Here is a 12,091-nt window from a genome sequence, read left to right as displayed (position 1 = left end):
AGGTAGGGTGTCTGAGTATATCCTACAGGTCTGGAGCAGGATCACTGGTACCTCAGGAGAATGTGTAGTTGAAAAGACTTCCATCTAGAGGTAGGGTGTCGGGGTGTATCCTACAGGTCTGGAGCATGATCACTGGTTCCTCAGGAGAATATGTAGTTGAGGAGACTTCCATCTAGAGGTAGGGTGTCGGGGTGTATCCTACAGATCTGGAGCAGGATCACTGGTACCTCAGGAGAATATGTAGTTGAAGAGACTTCCATCTAGAGGTAGGATGTCGGGGTGTATCCTACAGGTCTGGAGCAGGATCACTGGTACCTCAGGAGAATATGTAGTTGAAGAGACTTCCATCTAGAGGTAGGGTGTCGGGGTGTATCCTACAGGTCTGGAGCAGGATCACTGGTACCTCAGGAGAATATGTAGTTGAAGAGACTTCCATCTAGAGGTAGGGTGTCGGGGTGTATCCTACAGATCTGGAGCAGGATCACTGGTACATCAGGAGAATGTGTAGTTGAAGAGACTTCCATTTAGAGTTAGGGTGTCGGGGTGTATCCTACAGGTATGGAGCAGGATCACTGGTACCTCAGGAGAATGTGTAGTTGAAGAGACTTCCATTTAGAGGTAGGGTGTCGGGGTGTATCCTACAGGTATGGAGCAGGATCACTGGTACCTCAGGAGAATGTGTAGTTGAAGAGACTTCAATCTAGAGGTAGGGTTTGGGGGTGTATCCTACAGATCTGGAGCAGGTTTACCGGTACCTTAAGAGAATGTTTAGTTGAAGAGACTTCCATTTAGAGGAAGGGGGTCGTGGTGTTTTCTACAGATCTGGATCAGGATCACTGGTACCTCAGGAGAATGTGTAGTTGAAGAGAATTCCATCTAGAGGTAGGGTGTCAGGGTGTATCCTACAGGTCTGGAGCAGGATCACTGGTACATCAGGAGAATGTGTTGTTGGAGAAAAAAGAAGGAAGAAAATGAAAGCCCCACATAAACACACTATTAACTGTGTGGAACTGCAGGTGCCATTTTCTGTCAGGAGATGCTCACTAAATTGATTATTTCACTCTAACAGCACACCACAGTGTTTTACTCCTTCTTAAACTTGTGAGATCACCTCGAGACGAACTTAACGATTTGTGAGTGTTAGGGTCTTAAACATTTCAAAGTGCTGGCATTCATTTGAGCCGGCGTGTTTATTCACGTAGCACTTACCACCTCCTTTATGCTCTTTATGTGCAGTTTGGATTGTCCTTCACTTTGGATAAAAGCATGGAAATGTGAGCCATGAAGGTTTTGGATAGGAGATGTAATGCTCTCGGAGCCATTACGGTTCAAGTGTGGACATATTTCATCCAAAGGTTTAGCCAAATACAGCAGTAAGTGCTAAACCCTGTGCTAGATTTTAAGAAATACTTCCATTGAAGGAAAGGCAATTCCCTATTCAGAGATGTAATGGTGGCAGCCCAAAAGAAGTTAGTCTGAGAGACAGTATACGTATCTATATTATATCCGGTTACCATCTTTCAATTTTGCCCATTTTCACAATTTTTCCTGTTTCCTTTTCCCCTTTTAACCTGGTTGCTGTTTCTGCCCTTTCTTTTTCTCCCACATGGCCACACAATCCTGCATTACAATAGACATCCAGTGGCACCCAGATGAGGACGGGTTCTCTTTTGAGTCTGGCTCATCTGAAGGTTTTTTCTTAATGACATCTCATTCCAGGTTTTTTTTCCTTGTCACAGTCACCACTGGTTTGCTCATTAGAGATAAACATATAGGCACTAACATATCAATTGTACATATCACATATCACAGTAAAGCCATTTTAAGACAATGTCCATTGTTAAAAAATCTCTGCAAATAAACCTGGACTGAATTATATTGAACTGAAGGCATCATTCCATGTTCAATCCAGGAGTGTGCCTGCACTATACCACACTTTTAATGAGGGTAAAAGCATGCTGTAGCCTCGGTGCACCCGATTCATATGATGAAAATGTGCACTTTATCAGGTCCACTAGAGCAGAAACAAATGAAATATTACTGGCTTGAAAGTGAAGGGAATGAGGGAAAAACTGATGAGTGTGTTCTGAAGAAATTCGATTGATTTAATAAATCAGATTGCTGAAATTTTTAATATCTTGTGTATAGCATTTGCTGGAACAGGAACAAGGAGGTGTGGCCTGTTTGTCAGGCACAGTGAATGAGGTGTGGCCTGTTTGTCAGGCACAGTGAAGGAGGTGTGGCCTGTTTTTTTTTAGGCACAGTGAAGGAGTTGTGGCCTGTTTGTCTGGCAAGGTGAAGGAGGTGTGGCCTGTTTGTCAGGTATAGCGAAGGAGGTGTGGGCTCTGTGTTTCAGTGTCAGTGAAGAAGGTGTGGTCTGTTTATCAGTTTTAATGAAGGAGGTGTGGTCTGTTTATCAGTTTTAATGAAGGAGGTGTGGTCTGTTTATCAGTCTCAGTGAAGGAGGTGTGGTCTGTTTATCCATCTCATTGAAGGAGGTGTGGCCTGTATATCAGTCGCCTTGAAGGAGGTGTGGCCTCTATGTTTCAGTCTCATTTAAGAAGGTGTGGCCTCTGTGTTTCAGTCTCAGTGAAGGAGGTGTGGCCTCTGTGTTTTAGTCTCAGTGAAGGAGGTGTGTTCTGTTTATCAGTCTCAGTTAGTTCAGTGCTTTAATCTTATTAAAGGAGGTGTGGCTTCTGGATGTCAATCTTGGTGAAGGCTGAAGCCACTATGTGTCAGTTTCAGAAAAGGAGATGTGTCCTTTGTGTTTCAGTCTTATTAAAGGTGTGCATCTGTGTGTGAGTCTCAGTGTGGGAGGTGTGAAAATAACATCTCCTGACTCTGTTCTAGAAGATCCTCGGGGTGCTACTTTAAATCCTATAAAGGATCCGAGTGAAGGACTCTTATTCCTAGAAATTTTACAAGCAATTTTCATCACGATACCAATGAAAACCTTTTGAGTCTTGAGAGCAGGAGGCATTTGGCTTTAGGTCCAATGCCTCTTTATTTGGACTAATCCAAGAAGTGTGCTCAGAATCCAAAACAAGGATGATTAGAAAATCAGCATTAGCATGACAAATGTGTCCTGCAGGTCCAAACAGGGAGGTCTGAAATCTGACGGCACAAAAACTAAAGCACTATTAACCAATAGCCGCTCAGATTAAGGTTCCTCGTGGGCTTATTGGGTGATATTTAGACCACTTGGATTTGAAAAAATTTTCTAAAATCTTATGAAGTTAACTCATTGTTTGCCAGTAATGTTTTGTTGAATGTTCACCATTTCTGCCACTAGGTGGCTCGCTTCGGTGCTGGTCTTCACTTGTTGATTGTTGATGCAAGAGATCAGCTACAGTGAGGAAAATAAGTATTTGAACACCCTGCTATCGTAGGTGCATGTCCACTGTGAGAGACATAATCTAAAAAAAAAAAAAATCCAGAAATCACAATATATGCTTTTTAAACTATTTATTTGTATGATACAGCTGCAAATAAGTATTTGAACACCTGTCTATCAGCTAGAATTCTGACCCTCAAAGACCTGTTAGTCTGCCTTTAAAATGTCCACCTTCACTACATTTATTATCCTAAATTAGATGCACCTGTTTGAGGTCGTTAGCTGCATAAAGACACCTGTCCCCCCATGCAATCAGTAAGAATCCAACTACTAACATGGCCAAGACCAAAGAGCTGTCCAAAGACACTAGAGACAAAATTGTACACCTCCACAAGGCTGGAAAGGGCTACGGGGAAATTGCCAAGCAGCTTGGTGAAAAAAGGTCCACTGTTGGAGCAATCATTAGAAAATGGAAGAAGCTAAACATGACTGTCAATCTCCCTCGGACTGGGGCTCCATGCAAGATCTCACTTCTTGAGGGTCTCAATGATCCTAAGGAATGTGAGAAATCAGCCCAGAACTACACGGGAGGAGCTGGTCAATGACCTGAAAAGAGCTGGGACCACCGTTTCCAAGGTTACTGTTGGTAATACACTAAGACGTCATGGTTTGAAATCATGCATGGCACGGAAGGTTCCCCTGCTTAAACCAGCACATGTCCAGGCACGTCTTAAGTTTGCCAATGACCATTTGGATGATCCAGAGGAGTCATGGGAGAAAGTCATGTGGTCAGATGAGACCAAAATAGAACTTTTGGGTCATAATTCCACTAAACGTGTTTGGAGGAAGAAGAATGATTAGTACTATCCCAAGAACACCATCCCTACTGTGAAGCATGGGGGTGGTAGCATCATGCTTTGGGGGTGTTTTTCTGCACATGGGACAGGGCGACTGCACTGTATTAAGGAGAGGATGACCGGGGCCATGTATTGCGAGATTTTGGGGAACAACCTCCTTCCCTCAGTTAGAGCATTGAAGATGGGTCGAGGCTGGGTCTTCCAACATGACAATGACCCGAAGCACACAGCCAGGATAACCAAGGAGTGGCTCTGTAAGAAGCATATCAAAGTTCTGGCATGGCCTCATTCATTCATTCATTCGTTCATTCATTCATTCATTCATTCTTTCTTACTTTCTTTCTTTCATTCATACCTTTTTTTTTCTTTTCCTAATTTTCCCCTTTCTTTCTTTCTTTCTTTCTTTCTTTCTTTCTTTCTTTCTTTCTTTCTTTCTTTCTTTCTTTCTTTCTTTATTTCTTTATTTCTTTCCCTCAATTACTTCCCCATTTCTTTCTTTCATTCATTCTATCGTTCATTCATTAATTCAATCATTCATTCATTCTTACTTTCTTTCATTCTTTCTTTCATTCATACCTTCTTTTTTTCTTTTCCTAATTTTCCCCTTACTTTTTTTCTTTGTTTGTTTGTTTGTTTGTTTGTTTGTTTGTTTGTTTGTTTGTTTGTTTGTTTGTTTGTTTTCTTTCTTACTTTCTTTCTTTCTTTCTTTCTTTCTTTCTTTCTTTCTTTCTTTCTTCACTTTGCTTTTTTTTTCTCACTTTTTTTTCATTATTTTTTGTCTAAATATTTTTTCACTTATCCTTCATCACCCCTTTATCTCTGTAAAGGTGCTTTGGGACAACATTCATTGTTAAAAACTCTGTGGAAATAAAACATTGAGTTGAATGTATCGTCTCATCTTTCCATCCGAATCGCAAATGTCTTCAGTGTGTAGCAAAATAAAAAAAAAATCTAAGCAAGACAGCAAGAGCTACAGTATAACCTCTATTATTTTACACTCTCCAGAATACGGTCATGCACATGAGATCAAACATCTCAGGAAACATCTCAAGAAACATCTCAGGAAAATCTCAGGAAACATCTCATGAAGGACATTCTCCACCTCTTTTGCTTCGACATAATTTCACTGCCCTCTAGTGGCGAATTGAAAAAACTGTGCACTGCAGTCTGGTGTTATTTACATGGATTATTTATTTGGTTCCTCTGGCATTAGTGTTATTACTAAGCGTTATTCATGATCATCTGATCATCAGTGTGTCGTCGCTGTGCGAATCAGACACTTTCTGACACTAGACATAAAAATCCAGAAATCTCCCCATGCCCTTGAAAGTTACAAGTAAAGAAAGTGTGAGTAGAACTTTGTGAATTTCCCCCTGAAGTGTCCACAACACTTGGAGTGAAAGACAAGATCTTTTCATCTCTTTTTTGCTCGTCCACTCACATTTCCTGTCCCAAAGAGCACGCACATGGAACTTCAGCGTCATGTGGGCAAAGTCCACCTGACTGGAAAGTCGATGAGTTCATCCGTCTGACCTTGGGTGGGAAAAAAACACTCAGCTGTCTCTATGAACGAGAGAGTGGACGAATCTTGAAGAGAAAGATCTCAGCAAGAAAGAAAAGAAAAAAAATGAAGAAATGATTGCTCGTGTGTTGCTGCTTTTCACATGCTAATGAGGTAGTTAAGTGTGCTAATCAGGCTGTGTGTGTGTGTGTGTGTGTGTGTGTGTGTGTGTGTGTGTGTGTGTGTGTGTGTGTGTGTGTGTGTGTGTGTGTGTGTGTGTGTGTGTGTGTGTGTGTGAGGGTGGGTGTGTGTATGTGTGTGTGAGGGTGTGTGTGTGTGTGTGTGTGTGTGTGTGTGTGTGTGTGTGTGTGTGTGTGTATGTTTGTGTGTGTACTGTCGCCATCGGCAACCAAACGTACAGATTTATCCGGAAAACTTTCTTTCTTTCTTTCTTTCTTTCTTTCTTTCTTTCTTTCTTTCTTTCTTTCTTTCTTTCTTCCACTTTTCCTCATTTCTTTCCTCATTTTGGCTTTTTCATTCTTCCCCTCCTTCTTTCTCTCCTATTTGTTTTTTTTGTTTTTCATTCTTTCTTTCTTTTTTTTTTCGCTCGTCACACTTTCTCTTATTCCATTTTCCCTTGTTCATCACTCTTTTCCCCACTTTATATTCCCCCTCTTTCTTTATTTTCCGTTTTTCCTCTTCTTGAGTTTTCTTTAAATCATTTTTAAATTTGTTCATTTCTTTACTTTTTTCTTTGGTTCTTTCCTTTTATACCTGTTTTATGTTTTCTTTCTTATTTTCTCAGGGTTTTTTTTAATCTCTCAATTTGTTTTCTTTTCCCCTCTTCCCTCCATCCCTGTCCTCACCCTTCTCTTTCTTTCATTAATTTTGATATTTAATTTTTAATTTTCTTTACTCTTTCTTTCCCAATTTTTATTTCTTTTTTTTATTAATGTGAGCGACGTAGTAGTTTCGCTCTTTTTTTGCTAACTCTTTGCTTAAAATTCAACTGTAGACCCAGCAGACATCACCATCACTCCAGGAATTCTCAGAGCTGCACAACCCCATACTGACACACTATACGCCCAAACGTTTGTGGACACCTGAACACCCCGTTCCACATTTATTCCACTTTTTTGCTGTTATAATGAGCGATCTTCTGGGAAGATGTTCCACTGGATTTATGGAGATTTGCACTCATTCTGAAACAAGAGTGTTGTGAAGTCGGGTACTGATGAAGGTGAGGAGGCCTGGGGTGCAGTCAGCGTTCACATTTATCCTCAAAGTGTTGAAGTTTTAAAGCAGGAGATCTTCCACTTCAACCCATGGAAAGCAGATCTTCATGGAGTTTGCTTTGTGCACAGGGGCATCGTGATGCTGGAACAGGTTTGGGTCTCCTTGTTCAAGTGAAGGGAAAATTTCATGTTCCCACGTGTATCCTGTAGATGTTCTGTACAAGTGTAATTGAGGAAGAAGCACATATGGCAGGGGAACTCAGGTGTCCCAATACTTTTGGCATATACTTTTTAACTTTTACACCATGTGTGTGTGTGTGTGTGTGTGTGTGTGTGTGTGTGTGTGTGTGTGTGTGTGTGTGTGTGTGTGTGTGTGTGTGTGAGTGAGTGAGTGTTTATGGATGCAGTCTGCACGCTGGATCACTCACTGGACTGAGACCAAGTGCCTCTCTTTCTCTTCACCTCTCCTCCATCATCCTCCTCTCCTCTCACTTCTTTCTCTTGTGTACCACTCAAAACCAATGACTCAGCCATCTGTGGTCCGTACCAACCTATATATAATATATAACAGCACTTCATCACATCACACCTTCCTTCTCTCCATCTGCCTTTCTTTTCTTTTCTTTTTATATTTCTTCTCTTTACCTTTAATTTACATAATTTTTTATTTTCCTACTTTCTCTCATTCTGTTTTTTTTTCTTTCTTTCTATCTTTATCTTTTTATTTATTTATTTTTTTCGCCATTTTTTCTCTTACTTTTTGTCTTACTTTACTACTTGTTTGTTAGTTAGATAGTTTAATTTCTTTCTTTCTTTCTTTCTTTCTTTCTTTCTTTCTTTCTTTCTTTCTTTCTTTCTTTCTTTCTTTTTTGACATTACCCCGCCGGGGATGCCGCGCTTTCCATTGGACAGATTATACACGTGATTCAGAGCGCAGACAATGCGAAAACTTTCCCGAAGCATTGTTGATGCAGCTCAAGTTCCTAGTAGGGAAAAGAAAGAAAGAAAGAAAGAAAGAAAGAAAGAAAGAAAGAAAGAAAGAAAGAAAGAAAGAAAGAAAGAAAGAAAGAAAGAAAGAAAGAATTCTTGAATCAGTCTAAATCACGTGTATAATCTGTCCAATGGAAAGCGCGGCGTCCCTGGCGGGGTAACGTCATCACCAGGAAGCTATAAAAGCTTATGGAGTGAAGCTGGCACCACCTTCTGTTTCTTCATGAAGAGCTCTGTGTGTATTGTTTTTCAATTGTTTGTGTTGAGAAAGCAAAATCATGAAGGCGAGTCTATCTAAACTATCTAAACTATCTAAATCTAAGCGCACCTTCCGGTTGTGTTTTCCTTCCTGCCCCCGCTATGTAATGGGGGGGATACACCTAGACTCTGTGTGGCTTGCCTGGGAGCGGTTCTCAATGAGATCGCTCCGCTCCTGATGGGCACTATTTGAGGAGGGTGCCCTTTCTCTTCTCAGTTTCGGACTCGCTCTCGCTAAGTCAGAGGAGCCTGCTAGTTCAAGGTCATGGAGCTGAAAAAATATGGTTATGGGGCGGTGCGCCGGGTTGAAGATACGCTAGTTGGCTAGTCGCATCTTTGGTAACTCGTACGCCTCAGCAGGTCAGGCTGCTGCAACGCCATTATTAGGCAGGCATATCAGGCAGAACTGCTACAAGAACTACACATGGGGGCATCTCGGGTGGCCAGGAGATGCAAGATCTCCGCTGTACAGCGCATTTGGCTTTTAGAGCCTCTAAAGAGACCCCAAAGGCCGACGGCCGGTCTATGGCCACCCTAGCCTCTACAGAAAGGCACCTATGGCTCACCCTGTCTGATCTTTCTGATAGGAATAGGGCTGTACTTCTAGACGCCCCCTCATGCTGACTGGCCTATTCGGCTACTCCGTTAAAATGGTACATTTCAGGAGAATAAGAAACAAGCAGAGGCTTTCCAGCAGTTTCTCCTATTTCACTCTCATGGGGCTGCTCAACAGGTGCAGCCCCAACCACAACCCAGCACCTCCCACCGGGCGGTACAGAAATGGAGTGTCGCAACTCGCACTCCCCCTGTCAGTGGGGAACTGCCTGGTTGGTTCAGTGCTAGAATTCCTTTAAGAACAGTGCGCCAAAGGGTTGACTCCGTCCACCCTCAAGGTTTATGCGTCCGCCATTTCGGTGTATCATCACTGGGCAGAGACCCGCTGTTGATGTGTTTTCTCAGTGGCACCTAGAGGCTGGGAACTCCAGTGTGACCTAGAGTGCCTGGGTGGGACCTATCCGTTGTGCTGGAGGCTCTATCCGAGCCCCCCTTCGAGCTATTGGGTGAGCATTTTGGAGGCACCTCACAGTCAAGACTGTGTACAGGCCCTCTCAGTTGTCCCCTCTTTTCTGAAGTTTACTCCAGGCATGCCCATTGCCTTCTTGTACCCCAGAACGAGTTCGATCCCTAAGGTGCCCTTGGTCATCCCACGACTTGTTAGGCTCCAGGCATTCTATCCTTCTCCTTTTCAGGCCCCAGACCAGGAGAAGCCACACCGGCTATGTCCGGTGTGAGCACTGGACACTTATGTCCATAGGACAAGTCTATTGAGAACGTAGGAACAACTGCTCATCTGCTATGGACCTCTGAGGAAATGCCTCTGTGTGAACAAGGAGACCTTGAGCAGGTGGATTGTCAATGCTATCGCATTTTCCTATGAATCTTCTGGTTGCCCCGCTTCTTTCGGAGTCAGTGCGCACTCGACTCGGAGTATGGCAGCCTCTAAGACTTGGTCCTCTGGAGTGTCCCCCCAGTACATCTGAAACGCTGTGGGCTGGTCCACTCTGCTGACCTTCGTCAGGCTCTAAAACCTTGACGTCAGTGCCACTCCTGGCCCCTCTGTCCTTTGACCGAGCTATGCCCTCACACACTAGGCAGGGACTGCTTAGTCTGGCGGTATTGGACTCTCAGTACCAAAGCCTTGTTGACGCAGCTTGAGTTTTTGAAAGGGAATCTCTAGGTTATGTATGTAACCCTGGTTCACTGGGGGAACGCTGTGTCTCCATGCCGGTGTCCCGGTCTCCTTACAGAAGCTGCTTCAGCTTCACTCCATATTCTTTTATAGCTTCCTGGTCGTGATATCACCCCGCCGGTGATGCCGTGCTTTCCATTGGACAGATTACACAAGTTATTCAAAGGGTGGACAATGCGGAAACGTTCCCGAAGTGTTGTTGATGTAGCGTCTCATTCCCTCAGGGAACCAAAGTTACATACGTAACCTGGAGACGTTTCTTTTGGTTGTTGTTTTTTTTTTTCTTATATTACATTTTTCTTTCTTTCATCCTTACCTCTTTGTTATTCTTTTTCTTACCTTTTTATTTCATTTTTTCATTCCTGATTTTTCTTTCCTTTTCTTTATTCTCTTCTTCTTTTCTGTCTCCACACACACACACAAACACACACACAGACACACAAACACACACAGCAGGACAGTTGATGATGTTGTATCGGGTCACTAGCTGGAACTGAACCCTGACATCTGTCTGCTCCTCAGCGTTTCTTCAGCATCTCCACATCTCTAAATCTTTACAGTGACGTCACATGCTCCTGCTTTACTGCATGACAGTTCTGCTGATCTCCAGGCCTGCAGTGCTTTTAGGCCAAATTACTGCACACACACACACACACACACACACACACACACACACACACACACACACACACACGCTCTCCTCAGCATTCTCGAGTTCTCTAATTGAATTAGCTTCACAAGATGTGCAGCTTGACCCGAGGATGTCTTCAGGAGCTTCATGTCAGACACACAGCACAGGTGTGGTGTGAGGTCGCTGAGGATTGAGTGTGAACCCTCTGGTGCCGGCGTCCTGCTCCTGATGTCCGTCTAAAAGCTAATCAGGACATCATGTACTCTCAGAGGCTCTGAATCCTGAGTGGAAGGCTTGCAGAGCTTCAGCTGAGACTCGCACACCACTAAGAGCAGAGTGAGGTTTCTCGCAGGCTTGAGCTCGACGGGTTTCCTGTGCCAGGATGAAACAGGTAGGCTTTAATATTTTCAGAGGCCGAGCTGAAGAACTGGTCCAACGTTTGGTTTAGGAAGTTATGCTATTTAGCAGTTTTTTTCTGGGGAGAAGTTTCCGAGATCTTTGACATCTGTTTTATCTCACCTTTAATTCACTGTAATGATTTTTCTCCGTAATAAAAGCATGCTCATAGCTTAAGGCATACTGGTATCTGCTTCTATTTGAACATCTCATTCCATATTTAGTCCCCATTTCATATTATGATAAGCTTCACTCTTTTGGGAAGATGTTCTACTAGATTTTGTGGAGATTAATTCAGATATAAAAGTGTTAGTAAAGTCAGGTATTGATGTAGATGAGGAGGTGAGGAGGCCTGGGGGGGGGGGGTGCAGTCAGCGTTCACATTCATCCCAATAGTGTTGGAGGTCTAATGCGGGAGATCTTCCACACACATCCGTCCCATGGAAAGCAGACCTGGCATGTCATGCTGGAACAGAATTGGGTCTCCTAGTTCAGGTGAAGGGAACATTTCCTGCTCCTCATCCAAACGTTCTGTACAGTTGTGTGTCTCCAACTTTAAAGAATCACATATGCAAAGCAAACTTTAGGTTTGTGCTCCTTCAGGTGGAGATTTTAGATGATAAAACCAAAGAGCAGCTGTGTTTTCTGGACAAGGTGAGAAGCTCTTCTATTATACTGTACATTTGATTAGTGTGGCTCTATATATATATATATATATACTGTATATATGTGTGTTAAATATTTTTGTAACATTTTGCATAGATGGATTATGTTTATTTATATGTGACTTTTAATATTATTCAAATGAATGTGAATAATGTTTATATAATCACTGCTGTGTCTATTTTATGCGTTTAAGCTATAAATTTATGTATTTATAAATCTTAAGCCTAAACTTAGTTTGCTGCTTTATTTATTTATTGATTGATTGATTGATTTGTGTGTTTGTTTATTTGTGTTTGCTTATTTGTTTGTTAGTTTACCTGATTTAAATCAATTGTTTTATTATTTTTGACATTTATCTGTAAGTTTTTGTTTATCTAATTGAAAAAATGAGGTTTTATTGCAGCTTAATTTGTATTTATTTGCTTGTTTGATATTGTTTACGTGTTGTTGTGTGTGTGTGTGTGTGTGTGTGT

This window comes from Silurus aristotelis, assembly GCF_946808225.1.
Source record: "Silurus aristotelis genome assembly, chromosome: 1".
Lineage (NCBI taxonomy): Eukaryota > Metazoa > Chordata > Actinopteri > Siluriformes > Siluridae > Silurus > Silurus aristotelis.
This window is presented reverse-complemented; position numbering follows the sequence as displayed.